The sequence below is a fragment of the Triturus cristatus genome, chromosome 6, assembly GCF_964204655.1.
Source record: "Triturus cristatus chromosome 6, aTriCri1.1, whole genome shotgun sequence".
NCBI lineage: Eukaryota > Metazoa > Chordata > Amphibia > Caudata > Salamandridae > Triturus > Triturus cristatus.
Genome location: NC_140589.1, coordinates 1079942586 through 1079962302, shown reverse-complemented (window position 1 = coordinate 1079962302; position 19717 = coordinate 1079942586). Strand labels below are relative to the sequence as shown.

Genomic DNA, 19717 nt, shown 5'->3' with positions numbered 1-19717 from the left:
TTTCTTTGTTATGGATTTAGTAGGATAGCAATAGGGGTTTTTGGCGTCGGAAGTGATGGGTATTTTTCGTGGGGTTGGACCACGGTTTGTTGTGAATCTGCAGATGTTGACTGTTCATTGTTTTCCCGATGCTACGGTAGGCGGAAGACAGCTAGAAACAGGTAAGTGCATTTTTCTTATACGTTTAAAGTTGGACTTTCAGAGTTATTGGTAGGTAAATATAATATGTCTATGCGTAATATCTAATTCTTTGTTATGTGTCCATTTTTGTACGGTCGTTCCGGTGCAGCGGCGTAACTTCGGCTATTAGGTAATAGTACGCCATTTTACATAATTTCATTTAATTACTTTTGGGTGTAGTGTTAGACGATTTATTTTTAAGTAGTTTTGTTTGTTATGGATTTTTGTAGTATAGCAATAGGGTTTTTGGGTGTCGAAAGTGTTGTGTATTTTTAGGGGGGTTGGGCCATGGTTTGTTGCGAATCTGCAGATGTTGACTGTTCATTGTTTTCACGGCGCTACGGCAGGTGGAACAAAGCTACAAACAGGTAAGTGTATATATTTTATACATTTAAAGTAGAACTTGGCGAGTAATTAGGAGGTAAAAATAATATGCTGATGATTGTTTTCTACTTGGCTGTTATGTCTCTTTTCGTCACACGGTTTCTTGAGAATCTGCGATTGTTGACTGTAATTTGATTTTCAGATGCTACATTGGGCGGAAGAGAGCTACAAACAGGTAAGTGAATGGTTTGTATACATTTACTGTTCTTTAGTCTCGTCTCAAGGTAACTTACAGGTCTTATTAGCAAGGATTAATTTTTAGTCTGTTTATTTTATAGTAATACAGGTGTTTTGTAAAGAAAGTACTGTCACGTGTATTGTGTGTTATTCAATATGTGATTACGTCAGGGTGGGGCACGTTTTGGGGATGAATCTGCTGTTTGGGGAGTGTCTCATCCTTTTCCAGATCGGACGGTAGGCGTGACGCAGCTACAGACAGGTAAGTGTGAATCGTTTATACCTGTTATGTTTTATTTGAAAGTATTTTTAATGTGATTATAATGTTTTTGAGTTATTGATGATGTATTTGTAATACAAGGTTTTCTTATTTATTGCTGGATGTTAGACTGTTTATTTGATTAAAAGACAGATTTTGTGACGAAAGTACTGTCACGTGTATTGTGTGTTATTCAATATGTGATTACGTCAGGGTGGGGCACGTTTTTTTGATGAAACAGATTTTTTGGGAGTGCGTCATCCTTTTCCAGATCGGACGGTAGGCGTGACGCAGCTACAGACAGGTAAGTGTGAATCGTTTAGACCTGTTATGTTTTATTTGAAAGTATTTTTAATGTGATTATAATGTTTTTGAGTTATTGATGATGTATTTGTAATACAAGGTTATCTTATTTATTGCTGGGTGTTAGACTGTTTAGTTGATTGTGATACAGGTTTTGTGACGAAAGTACTGTCACGTGTATTGTGTGTTATTCAATATGTGATTACGTCAGGGTGGGGCACGTTTTTTAATGAATCTGCTGTTTTGAGAGTGTGTCATCCTTTTCCAGATCGGACGGTAGGCGTGACGCAGCTACAGACAGGTAAGTGTGAATCGTTTATACCTGTTATGTTTTATTTGAATGTATTTTTAATGTGATTATAATGTTTGAGTTATTGATGATGTATTTGTAATACAAGGTTATCTTATTTATTGCTGGGTGTTAGACTGTTTAGTTGATTGTGATACAGGTTTTGTGACGAAAGTACTGTCACGTGTATTGTGTTTGATTCAATATGTGAGTACGTCAGGGTGGGGCACGTTTTTTTGATGAATCTGCTGTTTTGGGAGTGTGTCATCCTTTTCCAGATCGGACGGTAGGCGTGACGCAGCTACAGACAGGTAAGTGTGAATCGTTTATACCTGTTATGTTTTATTTGAAAGTATTTTTAATGTGATTATAATGTTTTTGAGTTATTGATGATGTATTTGTAATACAAGGTTTTCTTATTTTTCGCTGGGTGTTAGACTGTTTATTTGATGGTAAGACAGATTTTGTGACGAAAGTACTGTCACGTGTATTGTGCGTTATTCAATATGTGATTACGTCAGGGTGGGGCGCGTTTTTTTGATGAATCTGCCGTACTGGGAGTGTCTCATCCATTTCCAGATCGGACGGTAGGCGTGACGCAGCTACAGACAGGTAAGTGCGAATCGTTTATACCTGTTATGTTTTATTTGAAAGTATATTTAATGTCATTATAATGTTTTTGAGTTATTGATGATGTATTTGTAATACAAGGTTATCTTATTTATTGCTGGGTGTTAGACTGTTTAGTTGATTGTGATACAGGTTTTGTGACGAAAGTACTGTCACGTGTATTGTGTTTGATTCAATATGTGATTACGTCAGGGTGGGGCACGTTTTTTTGATGAATGTGCTGTATTGGGAGTGTGCCATCCTTTTCTAGATCGGACGGTAGGCGTGACGCAGCTACAGACAGGTAAGTGCAAATCTTTTATACCTGTTATGTTCTCTTGGAAATTACTTTTACTGTGATTAGAATGTTTGTGAGTTATTGCTGATGTATTTTTATTCTAAGTTTATTCTTATTTATTGCTGGATGTTAGAACGTTTATTTGATTGTAATACAGGCTTTGTGACGAAAGTACTGTCATGTGTATTGTGTGTTATTCAATATGTGATTACGTCAGGGTGGGGCACGTTTTTTTGATGAATCTGCTGTTGGGGGAGTGTGTCATCCTTTTCAAGATGGAACGGTAGGAGTGACGCAGCTACAGGCAGGTAAGTGCGAATCTTTTATACCTGTTATGTTTTATTTGAAAGTATTTTTAATGTGATTATAATGTTTGAGTTATTGATGATGTATTTGGAATACAAGGTTATCTTATTTATTGCTGGGTGTTAGACTGTTTAGTTGATTGTGATACAGGTTTTGTGACGAAAGTACTGTCACGTGTATTGTGTTTGATTCAATATGTGAGTACGTCAGGGTGGGGCACGTTTTTTTGATGAATCTGCTGTATTGGGAGTGTGTCATCCTTTTCTAGATCGGACGGTAGGCGTGACGCAGCTACAGACAGGTAAGTGCGAATCTTTTATACCTGTTATGTTCTATTTGAAATCATTTTTAATGTGATTATAATGTTTGAGTTATTGGTGATGTATTTGTAATACAAGGTTATCTTATTTATTGCTGGGTGTTAGACTGTTTAGTTGATTGTGATACAGGTTTTGTGACGAAAGTACTGTCACGTGTATTGTGTTTGATTCAATATGTGATTACGTCAGGGTGGTGCACGTTTTTTTGATGAATGTGCTGTATTGGGAGTGTGTCATCCTTTTCCCAATCGGACGGTAGGCGTGACGCAGCTACAGACAGGTAAGTGCGAATCTTTTATACCTGTTATGTTCTATTTTGAATTATTTTTAATGTGATTATAGTGTTTGTGTGATTGATTATGTATTTTGGTTCAAAGGTTTTTCGTATTTATTGCTGGATGTTACACTATTTATTTAATTGTCATACAGGTTTAGTGACGAAAGTGCTGTCACGTGTATTGTGTTTGATTCAATATGTGATTACGTCAGGGTGGGGCACGTTTTTTTGATGAATCTGCTGTTTTGGGAGTGTGTCAGCCTTTTCCCGATCGGACGGTAGGCGTGACACAGCTACAGACAGGTAAGTGCGAATCTTTTATACCTGTTATGTTCTCTTGGAAATTACTTTTACTGTGATTAGAATGTTTGTGAGTTATTGCTGATGTATTTTTATTCTAAGTTTATTCTTATTTATTGCTGGATGTTAGAACGTTTATTTGATTGTAATACAGGCTTTGTGACGAAAGTACTGTCACGTGTATTGTGTGTTATTCAATATGTGATTACGTCAGGGTGGGGCACGTTTTTTTGATGAATCTGCTGTATTGGGAGTGTGTCATCCTTTTCCAGATCGAACGGTAGGAGTGACGCAGCTACAGACAGGTAAGTGCGAATCTTTTATACCTTTTTAGGTTCATTCTAAAATTACTTTGACGGTAATTATAATGTTGGAGAGTTATCGATGCTGTAATTTTTTGAGATGTTTTCAATTTTTTATGGTTGTATGTTAGACGGTTTATTTCATTGGAATACAGAATTTGTAACGGAAGTACAGTCACGTGTATTGTGTGCAATTCAATATTTGCGTACGTGAGGGTGGGGCACGTTTTTGGGTTGAATCTGCTGTTGTGGGAGTGTCACCCTTTTCTAGATCTCACGGTAGGCGGACGCAGCTACAGACAGGTAAGTTGAATTATTTGAAACGTAATATGTTCAATGTAAAATTTCGTTTGCTGTGATTGTAATGTTTGGGAGTTATCGTAAGGGCACGTTTTTTAACAGAATCTGCTATTGGGGGAGAGTGACAGTCTTTTGCAGATCGCATGGTAGGTGCTACGCAGTTATAAACAGGTCACTTGAAGTTTTTTCACCTTTTCTAGGCATTACCTCATTCTGTTACAGAACTACATTTCTTTCGGTTTTTTTGGCAGGTATGCCACTCTCTGGCCCATTCCCGGGAAGCAACGTGCTTGCACTGCTTTCCATGGGTATGTATAATGCGTTTGCCGGCTCTGTAGTAAAGCATCTTGTCTGTCCCTTATCTAACGCTTGTATTTTTACTGTTTTTTTAATAGGGATTCCCCGGTCCGATCCGTCCTTGGGAAGCGTCATGCAAAGATTACTTCAGCCGGTATGTATGCTGGTGTTTGCGGCTCTTTAATAAGACATCTTGTCTCAATCGTATTTCACTTAGACATTTTTTTGGGGGTTTTTACATGGACTTCCGCGGGCCTGACGATCCCGGCCAGCATCGTGCTTTAGGAGCTTTACTCTGTAGGTATTAATCTTTTTGCGGGTCTAAGGTAAGGCATCTAAAGGTAAGTTTGTTTACTTATTTTCGTTATTTGCCTGTATTTAGAATGTTTTGTATTCGTGAAGGAGGTTTTAGCTTTACAGCGCATTTGCGGTGAATTCCCTTTCAAAAAAACTTTGAACGCGGTCAGACAGGTTGGAGCCGCGTTTCCTTTTGCTGCATCGCTATCTGTCCCATGCATGCTTTCACATTCAATTCGCCAGGAATTGACACCTCCTCACTAACGATAGCACACACTCTCAAGCAGACATTCCTTTCATCCTTCCAAGGAAGACCCCCACCCAAACATTAGTATACGGCTAGACAACAAGATTTCACACGCGTGCTGTTCGTAAACAAGTGTTACTTCTCTATTGTTATTCATTTAAAGTAACTCCCCTTTCCTCCGGTTTGACTGTACTTTTTTTTAAAATTCTTTTTATTTGCAGTTTTCAAAAACAAACTTAAAACAACATCACTCACTATTGTGTACATATGACAAGCAATGACGATACGCCTCCACATCGAGCAGCTCATCACAATTTGGGTGCCATCACACGAACTCAGTGCTACACTATCAAGTGCGTGGCATACAGGAGCCGATCTTCCCATCCCGCCCGCATGCGGCATCGCAAACCAGTTCAGCACCCAAAATAGTCCCCCTGAGAAGTACGGTCATCCCCATCTTGCGTCCGCCTTAGGGAATAGTATCGAGTCACAGCGCCTGCAGTGTAGCTTGCTCCAACCATTGTGTGAAAGGCCCCCAAATGTCCTTAGGTCGGGAACGCAGCGGCATAAGCTCCCAGTACAGGGCAAGTTGTGTCTGACAATAGACTGCGCTCGTGACCCACGCTCGAATGCTAGGTGACGTAGCAACTCCCCAGTGCATCGCAACTTGTCTTCTAGCTAGTAACAATAGCATCGCTGGCAGCTTGCGGTGTTTGGGCTTAATCATGTGCAAAATACCAAGCAGCGCAACCTGCGGGGTGCACGGGATCTGTAGGCCAGTGAGTTCGCATATAATCTCTACTACCCTTTCCCAGAATGACGACAATGTAGGGCAGTTCCATGCCATATGCAAAAAGGTGGCGCCATGAGTGTAGCAGCGCCAACATTCATCCGTGTCCCTTAAACCCATTCGGTGCAGTCGACTAGGGGTACGGTAGGTCATGTGTATATATTTGAAGTGGATCAGGCGCAGCCTGTAGTTTGGGGACAAAATCTCAAGAGTCTTACAGCACAAGTCCCAATGTTGTTCCGAAATATCCGTACCCAACTCCGCCTCCCACATGCCCCGCGCCGCAGGAAGAACCACGGGGTGACAAGTCTGCATTTGCACATACAAGCGGGATATAAGTTTGCGCCCGGACTCCACAGCTAGTACATTTTCCAAGGCAAGCAGGGCCGGCGGCGGCGCCGGGAACGCAGGAGACAACCTCCGGCACGAGTGACGGAGCTGATAGTAAAGAAGCGTGTCCAGCATCGTCGGGGCCTCTGCATTACACATCTGCTCCGGAGTTAGGAAGGTGTCTCCCGGAAACAAATCGCCCCCAGTGCGGAGACCCAGCTCTTCAGCGCGCTCCCCGGTCTGCATGCTGCGCAGCGGCGGCCACATCGGATTCCCGCGCAGGGGCACAGAAGGTGAATAAAGAAGGTCAAGTCCGGCCCGCCGCCACAGCCCATCCCATGCCCACCTGAGTGCGTGTACCGGGTCTATGTCCGCGCATCTCCGGGTGTGTGGCACGTAAAGTGCCACATTCAGCGGCAGCGGTGCTACTCTGTCCGTCTCTATCGCCACATGTGGTTGAAACGGTGTGGGATGCGCCCAGTAATGCAGGAATTGTGCCTGTGCACAGTAAGCATATAAGGAGAAGTCCAGCGCTGCCAGGCCTCCCTGTCGCTGTGGGAGAGTCAGGGTCTCCCATGCCACCCTCGGTTGCTTACCCCCCCAGGCAAGCTCCACCATCTGCGAGCGTAGCCGCCGCAAAAAATGTGCAGTCAGGGGCAGAGGAATGTTCCCAAACAGGTAGAGGAGTTTGGGCAGGATCACCATTTTGGCCACCGCAATTCTGCCAGCCAGCGATAGGGGCAAGTGCTTCCAGCGGTCGACCCTCTCCTCCACCCAATTCATCACCCGTCCATAATTCTCCGTCCATATTTGCTGTTTATCCGTGCTAATCCAAATCCCCAAGTATCGCACCGGGCCAGTGGCCCATTTCAGCGGGCAATCCGGAGTAAAGCGGGGAGTCCCGGACGTCAGGGGCATAATTACCGACTTCTCCCAATTTATATTCACCCCCGATAATTGACCATAATGCATCAGTTCTCCCGTCAGAGGGGAGAGGTTCGTCTGAGGATCAGTGACATATAACGTGATATCATCAGCATATAGTGATATCGTCAATGCCCTCGACGAGAACCCAATGCCCCTAGCCGCGTGATGCTGCCTGATGCGAGCAGCCAGAGGCTCCGTGGCGATAGCAAAAAGCAGAGGCGATAGGGGACATCCCTGCCTGGTACCCCTCTGAATTGCAAAGGGTGCCGAGACGAGCCCGTTAACTCTCACCCTAGCAGTGATGCCAGTATAAAGCAGTCTAATGTAGCTAATGAAGGCTGCACTCACACCCATGCGCTGCAGCAGCGGAAACAGGAACCCCCATTCCAGGGAGTCGAACGCTTTGGTGGCGTCCAATAGCACCGCCGCAGCCTTAACATGTGGGGCCAAATAGTGTAGTACCCCAAAGAGGGTACGGAGGTTGTGAGAGGTCGATCTGCCCGGCACAAAGCCAGACTGGTCCGGACGGATCATGATGGGCAGCACCGGCTGTAGCCGAGTGGCCAGCATTTTCGCAAAAATCTTTGCGTCAGTGTTAATTAATGACAGTGGCCGGTAGGAGTCGCATTGTTGGCTATCCTTGTCCGGTTTCAGGAGGGTGATGATGACAGCCTCTCTAAGCGACCCAGGGAGCACACCCGACTCGAACGCCTCCGCATACATCGCCAACAGCCGGGGGACCAGGAGATCTGCGTACTCCTTGTAGAACTGCGCCGGCAGTCCATCCGGGCCCGGCGCCTTTCCGGCCGCCAATGAGCCTATGGCCTCCCGCACATCATCAGCCTCAAAAGGCCGATCGAAATAGCCTTGCTGATGCGCATTGAACCAGATCAGCTGTACAGTATCCAAATATTCAGCAAGTTCCACCGGCGTGCGGGCCACCCGCGACCTGTAGAGGTCTTTGTAGAAGGTCCGAAATGTATCCAGGATTTCAGGGGGAGTGCATACGGTGTCCCCTCCCTGTGTCATCACTGAGGAAATGAAGGGAGATGGTCTTTGAGCGCGCAGGAGCAGGGCGAGCGTTCTACCCGGGCGATCCCCCTCGCCATATCTACGGGCCACAGCATGCTTAGTCAGGAACTTAAGTTCCCTGTCAGCCTCCTCCTGATATTCAGTGAGCGTTGTGCGAGTTTCGGCCAAAGTGGCCGTCGAGGGGTCCGAGCAGTATTGCACTTCTAAGGAATGCAGGCGATCCTCTAATTTGCCTAGCGAACACCTGATAGTCTTTAGGACCCTGGCCTGCCCCGCTATGCAGTGGCCTCTTATCACCACTTTAAAGGCATCCCACAGCGTGCCTAGGGAAGCGACAGATCCCTCATTCAGCTCAAAATAGTCAAGTATTTGCTGATGAATCTCTTCCCGAAACACCTGATCTGTCAGGGCATGTGGTGGTAGCCGCCACGTGAAGGGTGTGATGTATGGTTTGGGGACATTCAGAGTTAGTTCGACAGGAGAATGATCAGAGAGGGTGCGTGCCCCGTGAGTGACTGCGGAGACCCATGCATGCACCTGCGGGGTTAATAGCCAGTAGTCCAAGCGGGACCAGGCACCTCTGTGCGGGGTGAAGCAGGTGCCTTCTCGAACCGCGGGGTGCAGCACGCGCCATGTGTCTAATAGAGTGTAATCTGTCATAATGCCACGGATGAGGCCAGCCGCTAGCGGATGATGTGTGCGTGCCACCCCCTCCCTATCCAGCTCCAGTGAAAGTACAGCATTGAAATCTCCACCCCACAAGCAAGCACCCCCACCCAGGGATTGCGCCAGGTGCCAGACATTCCGGAAAAAAACAGGGTCATCAGAGTTGGGGCCATACACATTAATCAAAGTGATCGGCATATGAAAGAGCTGTCCGAGTAATATGATGTATCGCCCATCCGAATCAGCTTGCACCTTGAACGTCTGCCAGGGAAGGCCTTTACGGATAAGAATGGCCACTCCACGGGAGTAGTTGGAGCAACCCGATGTGTGTACCTCTCCCCATCGTGCATGTCTGAGCTTGTCCCCGGCGGCACGAGTCAAGTGGGTTTCCTGTAGGAAACATATATCGATGTGGTGTCGCGTCAAATGTGCATGGGTCAAGCGTATTTTGCGGTGATCGTTAAGACCACGGATATTCCAGGTAAGGCAGCGCAATGCGGTCAGGGCGGCCTGTGCGTGCATTTCTCTTGGAGGCGTGTGGTCACCGAGGGACCCAGAAGAAGGGCCCACCCGCAGGTACCCCGCCCTCCCGTCTTATGAGTCCGCAACCACAATAAGTCTGCCCGTGTCTGGACCGCATCGTCATGTAGTGGTGTAGCCAGAAAGTGTAGTGATGTAGAACCAACCAACAATAACCCCAACCCCCCCCCACCCACTCCAACCCCCCAATCAGGTTGAGATAGCATCCCCCCCACCACCCCCCCCAACTGGAATTGTCGTTCAATAGTGTCTCGGGAATCATCCCACAGGGGCGTGGGGTCACCGGCTCACTCCCCAGTCTATCAACGACCGGGTGGCCGGACATTTCCGCCTAGCATTTGAATCAGTATCTCAAGGTACAGCCTGGAAGTCCCTGCATGCTTCTCATCACAGGTTTCCGCACGGTGCCAGTAGCGTTAATCGTGCATGAACAGCCCAGTCTCAGGGGCGGACCCATCACCCCTTGTAGGTCTCAGGAACACTCAGTGTTGGGCAGAGGGCGCGCGTGTCTTTGTATCATGTTATTCAATGTCACTTAGCTGTCCCATCGGCGGATTCTCATGGTCATCTCTCTTCTCACGTTGCGAACGTTCCGTCTGTCTCGCAAACTTGATCGCGTCTGCCGCCGTAGTGAATACCATGGGCTTCCCTTTATGATGGATCCGCAGCCTGGCCGGGTACAGCATTGCATACTTAGTCCCCACCTTCTGGAAGATTTTCTTGGCCGGTATGAATTCGCGCCGGGCGGCCTGCACAGCCTGTGTAAAATCCGGAAACAAGGAGATAGCCATGTTTTGAAAAGTTAGTGCCCCCTTTTCACGTGCCAACCGCAGGATGGTATCTCTGTCCCGGTAGTTAAGAACCCGGGCCAGGATTGGCCGCAGCGGAGCCCCCGGCACCGGTCGTGGCCCCAGCGTGCGATGTGCGCGTTCAACCAAGAACATGGCCGACAGTCCCTCTCCAAAAAGTTCACGGAACAGTCCTTCAACAAATAGTTCCATATTGCCAATGTTAGTGGATTCGGCAACCCCAATAATTCGTACATTATTTCGGCGGGAGCGAGCTTCCAAATCTTCGTTGCGCCCACGTATCACCTCCAGGACCTTGTCCATTCGGAGCAACTTCTCCTGGGTGTCTCCGTGGCCCTCCTCGCAGTCCGCGATTCTCGCTTCCATCGCCGTGATACGCTCCTCATGTTTGTCGACCCTGTGCGACATGCCATCCAGCCGCTGGGCCATGGAGTCGAGTTTTCCGTCAATTTCCTTAAGGCAGCCCTTAAGGTCACGGAACATACTTTTGACATCATCGTCCGGTGTTGGGTCCAACTGTGTTTCAGGGACCACCGTCTGCTACTCCGGCACCGCATCGGTGCCGCGGGAAGGCTGTTTCTCGAAGGGGAGCTTCCTCTGCTTGGCGTCCGATTTCCCCATGGTTCACCCCCGAGTGTCCGCCACCTATCAACAATGGCGGTGAGGGGTATCAAGCAACAAGCAGGCCACCAGGAACCCCCTCCGCACGAGGAACTCCGCCAAGTAGGGAAGACCAGGCCAGCATTCGTCCCATTCAGGGCGCGGGTCTGCGTTAGTCGGGTAACAATGGCGGCCTAACCGGCCACTCGCCCAGTAGGCCTCTCCAGCGCAGTGTCTCCCCGGCCTGCAGGCACACGATGGTTAGAGCAGGTCGTCGGCAGGTACCTGTAGCCGGATATCACCTCCTGCAGGCGGGGATCGGGCCCACCCAGCGGGCACCACGGCTTACTTCTCCCAACTCCTCACTCCAGCAGGCCCATCGGCCCAGTCACCGGATCAGGGCGCAGCCACGCCGGGTAGGCCCAGTCATTCAGTCCGCCAGCTCGGCCTCCTCCAGTCACCAGTTCTCCAACAGGGGCCAGGTCTCAGCACGTCCGGCAATCACCGCAGCCGCTCGGGCGCCAGTCGCTGGGCTCACCACGTCTCAGTTGGGTCCACGATAGCCGCCTCGCATCTGCACGAGCTCGGCCTTCGACCAGGGCCTCGCGTAGGAGAAGACTCCGCCCAACTCGGCGCCCAAAAGCCGCTCGGCCAGCCCGGCCGAGTAGCTCCGGATCTACGAGGCCGATTTCAACCGCAGTGGCACCGCTAGGATCCCCTGCACCAGGGCACTTCCCGCCGTGTATTTTGATGGTCAAAGAGCAAGGCAAAGGTCGGATTGTCTGACGGATTAGTTGTCCGGCCGGCAGAGCCCCGTTACACGGCGGCCATCTTGCAGCTCGGCTCGGCCACGCCCCCCCGGTTTGACTGTACTTAAACTCGAAGAGCAGCCGTTCAAAAACATTGCTTGGTTCCAGGTCATCCAGTACGAGCTAAACTATCTCTATTGCGAAAAGGTAAGCAACTTTATTTGTATTGCCGTTTTCTAAATAAACGCATTGAACGTTTTCTATCATGTTTTGCGAATGTAAAGTGCAGGTGTTTTACAATGTTAACCTTTGCAAACATGTTATGCGCTTTTATTGTTAGCAAAGTCCGCTCAGTATCTTGATGCCTTTTAATTTTCTAAACCGCGCTTTTATTTACAATCTGCAACGGGGAAATTTGCTACCATATATTGGGCAGGATTTAAAAGGGGCACGCACACCACATAACCTTAATGTTTATGCTTTTGCCGGGATTACTATATACATTACGGGACCGCTTCGCCATCGTTTGGTATCTTGCTGCCTTTAATTGTCAATGCCGCGATTACTTACTTTTAAAACGAAAATCACTTGATAAGAAATATTTGTCAAAATTTATGAGGGCCACGCACACACACCACATTACCTTGCATGCTTTTTGTGTTCGCCGCTATTAATAAATACATTACGGTATCGATTTGCTATCGTTTACCGTGTATTGCATACTTAGTGAAGCGCTCTCTGCATAATAGACTTTCCCATGGTTTACATTTCAGACTTGCTATTGTTGTCAGGGATCGTATATTTATTAGTTAAAATACAACTTACAATGCCTTTTGCTTTCGAATCGATGCTTACATTTTTTAGATCATTTAAATTAAATACACTTCATTTCTCTTTTCCTGGACCTGAACTGGAACAGCAGCCATTCTAGACATTTCGTGGGTCATCCGGTACGAAGTATACTATCTCTATTGCTAAAAGGTAAGCAACTTCAATTGTATTGCCCTTTTTAAAATAAACTCATCGAACGTTTTCTATCGTGGTTTGCTAATGACAAGTGCAGTTGATTTCCAATGTTAACCTTTGCAAACATGTTATGCGCTTTAATTGTTAGCAAAGTCCGCTGAGTATCTTAATGCCTTTAAATTTTCAAAGCCGCACTTTTATTTAAAAGCTGCAACGAAAACATTTGCTAGCATATGTTGGGCAGAATTTAGAAGGGACACGCACACACACCACATTACATTAATGTTTTACCTTTCGCCGCGATTAATATATACATTACGGTACCGGCTCGCCATCGTTTGGTATCTTGCTGCCTTTAATTTGCGAAGCCGCGATTACACTCTTTTAAAACGAAATCACTTGCTAGGAAAGATTTAACAGGATTTATAAGGAGCACGCACGCACACCACATTATCTTGCTGTTTTTGGGTGTTCGCCGCTATTACTATACACATTACGGTACGCGTGTATTGCATACTTAGTGAGGCGCACACTGCATTACAAACTTTTCCCTGGTTTGCATTGCAGACTTGCTCTGTTGTCCGGAATCGTACAATTATTACTTAAAATACAACTTACAATGCATTTTGCTTTCGAATAGATGGTTACATTTGAGAAGACATTTGAATTAACTCCCTTTTATTTCTCTTTTCCTTGACCTAAACTGGAAGAGCAGACATTCTAGACATTTCGTGGGTCATCCGGTACGAGCAAAACTATCTCTATTGCTAAAAGGTAAGCAACTTCTATTGTATTTCCGTTTTTACAATGAACTCACTGAACGTTTTCTGTCGTGTTTTGCTAATGACAAGTGCAGTGGTTTTGCGATCTTAACCTTTGAAAACATGTTAGGCGCTTTGTAGTTACCACAGTGCGCTTCGTATCTTAATGCCTTTAAAATTCCGAGCCGCGCTTTTTTGTCAAGTTTGCAATAAAATAATTGGCGAGCGTATATTGGGCAGAATTTAGAAGGGACACACATAGACAGCACATAACCTTGATGTTTTTGGCTTTCGCCGGTATTACTATATACATTACGGTACCGCTTCGCCATCGTTGGGTATCTTGCTGCCTTTAATTTGCAAGCGTTACGTTTAGATGCCGTCATTTTTTTTTAGCTTAGAACTGAACTGCTTGCAAAACATATTAGTCCTACTTTAACGAATGCACACGCAGTACATTGACTTGCTCTTTTTGCTTTCACCACTAATGCTAGCCTCATTACGGTAACATTTTGCTTTCGTTTGCCGTTTATTTCATCCTCACTGAAACACTCTATGCATAAGATACTTTAACATCGATTGCATTGCAAATTTGCGACTGTTGCCAGTCATCTACAATTATATGCTAGTATACAAATTTAGCACCCTTGGAATTTTAATGCGCTTGCTACTGTTCGTTACATGTCTTACAACTGTTTTACTTTTGTTGGCAAAATGTGTTTCGTGATGCGAAACATTTATGTCAAATGTTTTGGTGTGCATGCCTCCTTTTGTATCAGACTTTTGGCCTATGATTGCAGGTATGGTGCGCGCATTCTATAGATTTGGCTTTATTTCTATTCATTTTGCTTGACATTTGAATACATTTACCATCTTCCGGTTGGGATTCTTTGCATATGCTTTCAAGGTGCATTGTTTACGTATAGGTACCGTCTAAAACGCGTCTTTACCTTACTTAAATCTCTAAGGCTTCTATGCTAATTTAACCAACAGAAACAAGTGTGTGATGAGGGGGGCAAAAGGGGGGGGGTTTAACCTTATACTAGCAGTGGCATTTTGTTATGTGATGTTTCTTAGACTTTTGGAGGGGGTGGGAGAGGTTTCACAACGTACGCTAGCGGGACGAGGTATCCTTTTCTAAATTATTTCATTGCTCCTCGAGGGTTACTTAATTTCAGTGTTTGCTGTACAAACATTGGCCTTCATGTATGTATTACCCGCAGTAATGCAGATATTACTGCGCAATTGTTTTTGGGGAATCACGCGTTGAAAAAAAATGCATTTTTTCATTCAGAACATATGGTTTATAGCTTAAAAATGTCATGCACTGCTTGGCAATTAAGTGCTGCATTGTCAGTTTTTGGTATACTGCATATATATGCTCCTACTGTGCAACACTCTTTATTACCGGCTTAACTATAGTCTTTCACACATACTCCTCCTCATCCAGTTTACACCATGCATTCTCTGTAACACATTCTATAACATGCACTCTTTTGCCCACTTTCTCCTTAATGCTCCCTTCCATTCACTCTCTACATACACTGCTTGTGTGACTTCGCGCGTGTAGCTTGGCGCGTGTAACTTAGCACGTGTCGAGATTATGTTGCATGACCTCTGTTGCACGTGCTCTGTCACACGTTCTCTCATGCACTGATTTTACATACTCTTTACCATACTACCTGTTGCACACATTTTTATGTACATCTCCTCAACATGAACCACAGCTAATGCTTACATCTCTACTGCCTTTATCTTCAATACTAACCTTTAATATTTGTATACTACATAAATTACTCCTCTCGCTACTCCTTTATGTATACTACACACTGTCTCTTCTTTAATCTTCTCTTTGTTTCCCATGCTTTTTCATACTTTCAAACTATAAGTTGACAATAGCTAATGATGAGAAAGTGAGCATGCAGGTGAGAACCAATCTGCTAACTCAAATGGTGTTACTGACGTGAGGCTCTGTCAACTTTTTGTACAATTGTTACCTTTTGCTATTCCTATTTTCAGCAGTAATAGCGCACACTCGCCACCATGCATTTTACATCATGCATTCTCCAAAACACACTCAACACCACACAGTCTTTAGCGCACATTCGAATTCACTCTCTTCTATCCACTCTCTACAGCACACTCATTGTGTGACTTAGTGCGTGTAACTTAGCGCGTGTAACTTAGCGCGTGTAACTTAGCGCGTGTAACTTAGCGCGTGTGACATTATGTTGCACGCGCTCTGTTGCACGCGCTCTGTTGCACGCGCTCTGTTGCACGCGCTCTGTTGCACGCGCTCTGTTGCACACGGTCTGTTGCGCGCGCTTTGTTGCGCGCACTTTGTCACACGCTCTCATGCACTATCATTTCACATACTCTTTAGCATACTACTTTTTGTACACATTTTTATGTACATCCCCTCAACATGCACCACAGCTAATTTACATCTCTAATGCCTTTATCTTCACTACTATCCTTTATTATTTGTACACTGCATACATTACTCTTGCTCCTGTCGCTACTCCTTTATGTATACTACACTCTGCCTCTTCTTTATACTCCTCTTTGTTTCCCTTGCTTTTTTCATACGTTCGACCTATAAGTTGACAATAGCTTATGATGAGAAAGTGAGCATGCAGGTGAGAACCAATCTGCAAACTCCAATGGTGTTACTTACGTGAGGCTCTGTCAACTTTTTCTGCAATTTTTTCCTTTTCCTATCCCTGTTTTCAACAGTAATAGCGGACACTCCCCACCATGCATTTTACACCATGCATTCTCCAAAACACACTCCACACCACACACTCTTTAGCACACATTCTCATTCACACACTCTTTTATCCACTCTCTACAGTACACTCATTGTAAAGCACTCTCTGCATAATATACTTTAGCATCGCTTGCATTACAAACTTGCTACGGTTGCCAGCCATCTACAATTATATGCTAATATACAAATTTTGCAGCATTTGAATTTTCATGCACTTGCGACTTGTTACATATGTTACAACTGTTTTACTTTTGTTGCCAAAATGTGTTTCAGGAAGCAAAACGTTTTTGGTAAATGTTTTGTTGTGCATGTCTACTTTTGTATCTCACTTTTTGCCTAAAAGTGCCGTTATGGTGCGGGCATTCAATAGATTGGCCTTTATTTCTATTCGCCATGCTTGGCATTTGAATACATTTACCATCTTCCTTTTGGCCTTCATTGCATATGCTTTCAAGGCACATTGTTTACGTATATGTTCCATCTAAAACGCGTATTTACCTTAGTTAGCTCTGTGAGGCTGCTATGCTAATTTAACCAACTGAAACATGTGTGTGATGAGGGGGGCAAAAGGGGGGGGGGTTAACCTTATACTAGCTGTGGCATTTGGTTATGTGGTGTTTGTTACCCTTTTGGAGGGGGTGGGAGGGGTTTCACAACTTACGCTTGCGGGACTAGGTACCCTTTTCTAAATAATTTCATTGCTCCTCAATGTTGACTTAATTTCAGTGTTTGCTGTACAAACATTGCCCTTGATGTATGTATTAACCGCAGTAATGCAGATATTACTGTGCAATTGTTTTTGGGAAATCACGCTTTGCAATAAAATGGATTTTTTCATTCAGAACATATAGTTTATAGTTTAGAAATGTCATGCACTGCTTGGCAATTAAGTGCTGCATTGTCAGTTATTTGCATAGTGCATATATATGCTCCTTCTGCGCAACACTCTTCATTACCGGCTTAACTATAGTCTTTCACACACACTCCTCCTCATCCACTTTACACCATGCGTTCTCTGTTACACATTCTATAACATGCACTCTTTTGCCCACTTTCTCCTTGATGCTCCCTTCCATTCAATCTCTACATACACCCTGATTGTGTTAATTAGCACGTGTAACTTAGCGCGTGTGAGATTGTGTTGCATGTGCTCTGTTGCACGCAGTCTGTTGCGCACGCTCTGTTGTGTGCACTCTGTTACATGCTCTCACGCACTATCATTTTACTTAGTCTTTACCATACTACTTGTACACATTTTTATGTACATCCCCTCAACATGCACCACAGCTAATGTTTACATCTCTACTGCCTTTATCTTCACTACTATCCTTTATTATTTGTATACTACATAAATTACTCCTCTCGCAACTCCTTTATATATACTACACACTGCCTCTTTTTAAATCTCCTCTTTGTTTACCTTGCTTTTTCATACTTTCAAACTATAAGTTGACAATAGCTGATGATGAGAAAGTGAGCATGCAGGTGAGAACCAATCTGCAAACTCCAATGGTGTTACTTACGTGAGGCTCTGTCAACTTTTTCTGAAATTTTTTCCTTTTCCTATCCCTGTTTTCAACAGTAATTGCGCACACTCCACACCATGCATTTTACACCATGCATTCTCCAAAACACACTTCACACCACACACTCTTTAGCACACATTCTCATTCACACTCTCTTTTATCCACTCTCTACAGTACTCTCATTGTGTAACTTAACACATGTGGCTTAGCGCGTGTGACTTAGCGCAGGTAACTTAGCTCATGTAACTTAGCGCATATGACAGCATGGTGCATATACTCTGTAGCACGCACTTTAGTTACAGCCTCTATGGCACTCTCTGTACTACCAGCTCTTTACCACAGGCTCTTTGCCACACACTGTATGCCACACACTTTCCTACACGCTATCTTTTGGCATGCGCTTTAACATACTACCTACTGTACAAATTGTAATACACATCTCCTCTACATGCACCATAGCTAATGCTTACAACTACTACCTTTATTATCCTCCTATCCTTTACTATCAGGCAAACACTACACACACTACTCTTACTGCTCTCTCTACTCCTTCATGTATACTACATACTGTCTCTTCTTTATTCTCACTTTTTTTCCCCTTCTTTTTTGACACTTTCAGCCTATTTGTTGCCAATAACTAATAATGAGAAAGTGAGCATGCACGTGACAACCAATCTGCACAATGCAATGGTGTTACTTATGTAAGGCACTGTCAACTTTTTGGGCAACTTTTTTCTTTAGCTAGCTCAGTGTTTTCACCATTAATAGACTATTTATTTATGCGCCCTCTTTCCCGCGCCCTCTTTCCCGCGCCCTCTTTCCCGCGCCCTCTCTCCCGCACCCTCTTTCCCGCGCCCTCTTTCCCGCGTACTCTCAATACACGTACTTTACTGCACACAATTTTAGGCACACCTCTTAAACATCGTAGCTAACGATAGGTTTTTTAACTAGATGCATAGCCCAAACAGCACCATACATTTGGGGAAAGCGCTCCATGTAGACATCTCCACCGGAGCACCCCAGAACGATGAAGCCCTGTAAACAAACAAAGAAACACAGTTAGATACAAAACATACAATATGCCTTACCTAAGTCCCGCAAACAACACCATACTTACCGAGGAAAAGGCTCCCTGCATGCCGCTGCATTGGAACGAACCTCACTGCTGAAGACCTGTAACGAAACAGAAAAAAAAACAGAGTTACTTACAATATGCCTTACCTAAGTCCCACAAACAGCACCATACTTACTGGGGAAAGCACTCCCTGCATGCTGCTGCACCGGAATGACCCAGACCGCTTAAGCTCGAGAAACAAAAAGTTAGATAAAAAGCAAGCAAACAACAAAACAGCAAAAAAACATAGAGCATTGCTTGCCATACTGCTTCAGGAAGATTTTGCCTCACAGCCATAAACATAAGCCGGAAAAGGGCAAAGATAAAATAGAAGAAACATGCCCACCAGCAAATATGGGTCAGGCTGCCCAAAAGAGAAAAGTTGCAAAAAAAGACACCCCTGATTCTCAAGAGCGTGGGGCAGGTTTGGGGAAACTTCTTCTACAATAGCTTGCTATGGAAAAGGGGAGAGAAAAGAGTCGGGCCAAAAAAAGCAATACATAGATGGCTGTGCACAATCAAATAATGTATTATTGCTTTTAAAGAACTGAGCAAAATGGAAAGTTTGCATGGAGTACTCAAATTGACGATTGAATGAAGCAGTGTGTATGTGTAGGTTTGTGTAAATGCCTGTGTGACATTGTGAAAAAGTGAATATAAAACCACATTTGGCATTAGCTGTTGATGGGGAAGTAAGCATGCACGTGCAAAACAATCGGAAAACTCGAATGGTGTTAATAACATGAGGCGCTGGCAACTTTTACGTTAAAGCAGTTGAATTTAGTAGATAGCAATATAGTTTAGTTCTCTACAAATACTCTTGACTTTGCACTGTTTACCATACAATCTTTAACATGCACTCTTTAACATGCTATATTTTACAGCATACACTCTAAAGCGCACTTTTTTAGAGACACCTCCTCTACATATATCATACTTAATGCTTACATTTAGACTACTGTTGGTCGTTAGACTCGCCTCTTTTTGATCCT

General features: G+C 44.8%; 1 protein-coding gene across 1 annotated transcript in view; it reads left to right on the top strand.

Moving 5' to 3' along the window:
* The first annotated feature begins 4127 nt into the window (after nucleotides 1-4127).
* LOC146821021 (uncharacterized) overlaps nucleotides 4128-19717 on the top strand; it is a 35051-nt gene continuing 19461 nt past the window's right edge. Inside the window, exons 1-4 of the mRNA XM_085609785.1 lie at nucleotides 4128-4612; nucleotides 4700-4755; nucleotides 12508-12569; nucleotides 13270-13328. The gene's annotated coding sequence lies outside the window, so the exon portion shown is untranslated. The remainder of the gene's footprint in view (nucleotides 4613-4699; nucleotides 4756-12507; nucleotides 12570-13269; nucleotides 13329-19717) is intronic.